Genomic DNA, 6,069 nt, shown 5'->3' with positions numbered 1-6,069 from the left:
TATGCCACCATTTAAAAGCTCGTCATCTGAACAAGTCTTGCATCTCCTTAAACATCCGACACCGCAAGGCCAACAATAGTTTGACCATAAGGTCGCTGCTACATAGAAAAGTAATTGGGATTGGTGGAATAAGCATAAGACTTATGGCATTCAAACGTCGGGCGTGGGTTCGAGCCAGGGTTTGGGTATTAAAAAATCCTAATTTCATTTGAACCTATTCTATTGAATAATTTTCTTGCATTGCTTTTGCGAGCCTCCTAGTTTCCATTAAGTGTAAATCGAACCTGTGCGCAATGGTTAACAGTGCTCATATTTTCACATGTTTCAACGGTCCTTAAACATGCATTCTCTCGTAATGCATGCGTTTTGAGGCGCGCTATAGCGCCATACGTAAGCAATATGCATCAGTAGCGTAAGGAATAAGACCTGTCGCCGTTAAGCGAGAGGCCGGGGTTCTAGTATAAGTAGGGGTAGAGTGACATGCATTTTTTCCAGGGTCAGAAAATTGCAAGGGTTTTTTTCCTTCGTTTTTTTTCGCTTCTTCGCTCATCTTCGTTTTTTTCGTTTCTTTCTTTCTTCTCTTGCCTTATTAAAGCTCCTAACCTGCCCATGTTTTGCACTCATTAAGCAGAACCTGTAGCAAAGACAAACAATCCAAACAGCCATTCACCGAAATACTTCTGATATAGAAAGAGCAATGGACAAATTCATATGCATTGGTAGCGTACGGGATAAGACCTAAAACATTTAATCGAGGGGCTTCGGTTCGCTATAAAATTGTTTGGAAACTGGCTATTTTGCAAAAAAACGGGTAATTTTTCTTCATCCACTTCTGTCGATCTATCTTTGCTTTTGTATCTTTCTCTTTAACTCTTTCTTTGTTGATTCTTCTTCTATCTATTCTATTGGTTGTAAGCCGCAGCTGAGCAAAGGGGTTAACAGCGCTGATATCTTTACATGTTTTAGCGGTCCCTTAACATGCGTTCTTGCGTAGTTCATGCATTTCGAGGAGCACGTGCCGCCCTTATTTTGAGCTCATTAACTATGCCTCATAGCAAAAAGAAGCGAGTCAACAAAGACCTGGAGCAATATTTTGCTGAGGTAAACAGGGCAATAGACAACAGCAATACGCATCGGTAGCGTAAGGGATAAGACCTATGTCGGTTATGCAAGAGGAATTGGTCAGCGCCCGAATTAGTGCCGAAAATGGAATATATCCTTATAGGTTATATTTCTTTTTTATATTAATTCGAGTGCTATGTTACCATGTTTAAGCTCAAAATCATCGAATGTTATGCCGCTCTATTTTTTGCAGCCTAACGTATTACAGTTGTTTTTAAACGCGCTAGGCAATTATGAGTTAGCTCCTTATCTGCACGTCTTAGCGATCCTTGAATATGAAACTCAGCAAAGCCAAAAATGTAGCTTAACAGAAAGTTTCTGCTACATATGACAATAGACGCAAAAAATAGGCGTCGGTAGCGTAAGCTTTAAAACCTATTCATGTTAAAAAAAAGGGGCATTGTTTCAAGCCATATTTGGACGAAACAAATCCTAATATCTTTTATACCTTCTATTCCGTTAAAAGATTTTCATGTGACGCTTTTGCGAGCCTGCTAGTTAATACTAATTGTTAATCATTTTCTCGGTTAGAGGTCACGCTTTTTTAATTGCTCTGAAACCAGGTTTGTAGCAATTATATTAGTCCTGTTTCTGCTATTTTCCGCTTGACTGATTTTCCGTCAGAGGCTTTCGACTTTTCGTCCTCAGAAACGGGATAAACAGGTAGTTTGGAGGGAATGAAGTGATTGAGTAGCTCTCTAAAGAGCTGCTCGACCACTTATTAAGGCTCATTAACTATGCCTCATAGCAAAAAGAAGCGAGTCAACAAAAACCTGGACCAATTTTTTGCTGAGGTAAAAAGGACAATAGACAACAGCAATACGCATCGGCAGCGTAAGGGATAAGACTTATGTCGGTTATGCAAGAGGCATTGGTCAGCGCCCGAGTTAGTACAGAGAATGGAATATTAGATTCTTATAGGGTACATTTTCTCTATCATTATAATTCGAGTGCTATGTCACCATGTTTAAGCTCCAAATCATCGCATGTTATAACGCTCTATTTTTTTGCAGCCTAACGTACTACAGTTGTTTTGAAACGCGCTAGGCCATTGTGTAAGCTCCTTATCTGCATGTCTTAGCGATCCTTGAACATGAAACTCAGCAAAACCAAAAATGTCGCTTAACAGAAAGTTTCTGCTACATAGGGCAATAGACGCAAAAAATAGGCGTCGGTAGCGTAAGCTTTAAAACCTATTCATGTTAAACAAGGGGCATTGTTTCAAGCCATATTTGGTACGAAACAAATCCTAATATCTTTTATACCTTCTATTCCGTCAAAAGATTTTCATGTGACGCTTTTGCGAGCCTGCTAGTTAATACTAATTGTTAATCATTTTCTCGGTTAGAGGTCACGCTTTTTTAATTGCTCTCAAACCAGGTTTGTAGCAATTATATTAGTCCTGTTTCTGCTATTTTCCGCTTGACTGATTTTCCGTCAGAGGCTTTCGAATTTTCGTCCTCAGAAACGGGATAAACAGGTAGTTTGGAGGGAATTAAGTGGTTGAGTAGCTCTAAAGAGCTGCTCGACCACTTATTGAGGCTCATTAACTATGCCCCATAGCAAAAAAAAAGCGAGTCAACAAAAACCTGGACCAATTTTTTGCTGAGGTAAAAAGGACAATACACAACAGCAATACGCATCGGCAGCGTAAGGGATAAGACTTATGTCGGTTATGCAAGAGGCATTGGTCAGCGCCCGAGTTAGTACAGAGAATGGAATATTAGATTCTTATAGGGTACATTTTCTCTATCATTATAATTGGAGTGATATGTCACCATGTTTAAGCTCCAAATCATCGCATGTTATAACGCTCTATTTTTTTGCAGCCTAACGTACTACAGTTGTTTTGAAACGCGCTAGGCCATTATGTTTAAGCTCCTTATCTGCACGTCTTAGCGATCCTTGAACATGAAACTCAGCAAAACCAAAAATGTCGCTTAACAGAAAGTTTCTGCTACATAGGGCAATAGACGCAAAAAATAGGCGTCGGTAGCGTAAGCTTTAAAACCTATTCATGTTCAACAAGGGGCACTGTTTCGAGCCAGATTTGGTACGAAACAAATCCCAATTTCTTTTATTCCCTCTATTCCGTTGAAAGATTTTTTGGGACGCTTTTGCGAGCCTGCTAGTCAATACCAATTTTTAATCATTTTCTCGGTTAGAGGTCACGCTTTTTTAATTGCTCTCAAACCAGGTTTGTAGCAATTATATTAGTCCTGTTATGCTATTTTTTGCTTGCCTGATTTTCCGTCAGAGGCTTTCGACTTTTCGTCCTCAGAAACGGGATAAACAGGTAGTTTGGAGGGAATTAAGTGGTTGAGTAGCTCTCTAAAGAGCTGCTCGACCACTTATTGAGGCTCATTAACTATGCCTCATAGCAAAAAGAAGCGAGTCAACAAAAACCTGGACCAATTTTTTGCTGAGGTAAAAAGGACAATAGACAACAGCAATACGCATCGGCAGCGTAAGGGATAAGACTTATGTCGGTTATGCAAGAGGCATTGGTCAGCGCCCGAGTTAGTACAGAGAATGGAATATTAGATTCTTATAGGGTACATTTTCTCTATCATTATAATTCGAGTGCTATGTCACCATGTTTAAGCTCCAAATCATCGCATGTTATAACGCTCTATTTTTTTGCAGCCTAACGTACTACAGTTGTTTTGAAACGCGCTAGGCCATTGTGTAAGCTCCTTATCTGCATGTCTTAGCGATCCTTGAACATGAAACTCAGCAAAACCAAAAATGTCGCTTAACAGAAAGTTTCTGCTACATAGGGCAATAGACGCAAAAAATAGGCGTCGGTAGCGTAAGCTTTAAAACCTATTCATGTTAAACAAGGGGCATTGTTTCAAGCCATATTTGGTACGAAACAAATCCTAATATCTTTTATACCTTCTATTCCGTCAAAAGATTTTCATGTGACGCTTTTGCGAGCCTGCTAGTTAATACTAATTGTTAATCATTTTCTCGGTTAGAGGTCACGCTTTTTTAATTGCTCTCAAACCAGGTTTGTAGCAATTATATTAGTCCTGTTTCTGCTATTTTCCGCTTGACTGATTTTCCGTCAGAGGCTTTCGACTTTTCGTCCTCAGAAACGGGATAATCAGGTAGTTTGGAGGGAATTAAGTGGTTGAGTAGCTCTCTAAAGAGCTGCTCGACCACTTATTGAGGCTCATTAACTACGCCTCATAGCAAAAAGAAGCGAGTCAACAAAAACCTGGACCAATTTTTTGCTGAGGTAAAAAGGACAATAGACAACAGCAATACGCATCGGCAGCGTAAGGGATAAGACTTATGTCGGTTATGCAAGAGGCATTGGTCAGCGCCCGAGTTAGTACAGAGAATGGAATATTAGATTCTTATAGGGTACATTTTCTCTATCATTATAATTCGAGTGCTGTCACCATGTTTAAGCTCCCAATCATCGCATGTTATAACGCTCTATTTTTTTGCAGCCTAACGTACTACAGTTGTTTTGAAACGCGCTAGGCCATTATGTGTAAGCTCCTTATCTGCACGTCTTAGCGATCCTTGAACATGAAACTCAGCAAAACCAAAAATGTCGCTTAACAGAAAGTTTCTGCTACATAGGGCAATAGACGCAAAAAATAGGCGTCGGTAGCGTAAGCTTTAAAAGCTATTCATGTTAAACAAGGGGCACTGTTTCGAGCCAGATTTGGTACGAAACAAATCCCAATTTCTTTTATACCCTCTATTCCGTTAAAGGATTTTTTTGGGACGCTTTTGCGAGCCTGCTAGTCAATACCAATTGTTAATCATTTTCTCGGTTAGAGGTCACGCTTTTTTAATTGCTCTCAAACCAGGTTTGTAGCAATTATATTAGTCCTGTTTATGCTATTTTTTTGCTTGACTGATTTTCCGTCAGAGGCTTTTAACTTTTTGTCCTCAGAAACGGGATAAACGGGTAGTTTGGAGGGCATTAAATGGTTGAGCAGCTTTTATACCTTCTATTCCGTTAAAAGATTTTCTTGTGACGGTTTTGCGAGCCTGCTAGTTAATACCAATTGTTAATCATTTTCTCGTTTAGAAGTCACACTTTTTTCTAGTTGCTCTCAAACCAGGTTTGTAGCAATTATATTAGTCCTGTTTATGCTATTTTTCGCTTGACTGATTTTCCGTCTGAGGCTTTTAACTTTTCGTCCTCAGAAACGGGATAAACAGATAGATTTCGGAGGGCATTAAGTGATTGAGCAGCTCTCTTAAATCCTTATGCCCTTCTAGTCTGTAAGTATGGGATTCACCGAAACTGTGTTGAGGAGACAAATTCAAGGTATGGAGGCCAGTGCATAATCTTAAAAGTTTGACCCCCCCACCCCCGACGCACTCCCTCCTTTGACCACCCTCCTACATAACGGACGTTAGTGGGTTGTGCAAAGTACCTATTTTGCAACGCATTAGCCTTGTGTGCAAGTTGCAAGTCTACTGTGGCTGTACATTTTCACAGGATGAATTTGTCTCTGTACAGAATCGGAATTGAAGTTTATGAATGACATGAATTGACTTTTTCCTGCTTTCATGTGAACGACACGCCTTTCTGCTGCTCTTGATGATTGTTGAACTTCAAGTGGGTGAGAAGTCAGAATACGGCATTGAATCAGCTATTGATTAAAAGCCTGGGATGCTTGATAAAAAATATGTTGCATTTTTGTCTTCAGTTTTCAAAAAACTTTTAAACGAATAGCCACACTAGCATATAGCAGAAGCTATCAATTGCAAGAATTTTTTTAATCGATTTTGGGAGGCCGTCGGCATCACTCTCAGCAGTCTGAATTCGTGTATCTACTATGATTTTGCGTGCCAAAAAGTTTTTAGATGATATTTTTAGAAAGTCCTAACTCACCCAATTAGACTCTGGTTGTACGCAATTTCATCTTACCTAAAGGGAGTAAAAGGGCTTCGAAAACTCATAATTAGAATTTT

Source organism: Convolutriloba macropyga, chromosome 14 (genome assembly GCF_964194025.1).
Source record: "Convolutriloba macropyga chromosome 14, txConMacr16.3, whole genome shotgun sequence".
In the NCBI taxonomy this organism is placed as follows: Eukaryota; Metazoa; Xenacoelomorpha; order Acoela; family Convolutidae; genus Convolutriloba; species Convolutriloba macropyga.
The sequence above is the reverse complement of the archived record's forward strand: the minus strand, read 5'-3'. Positions refer to the sequence as shown.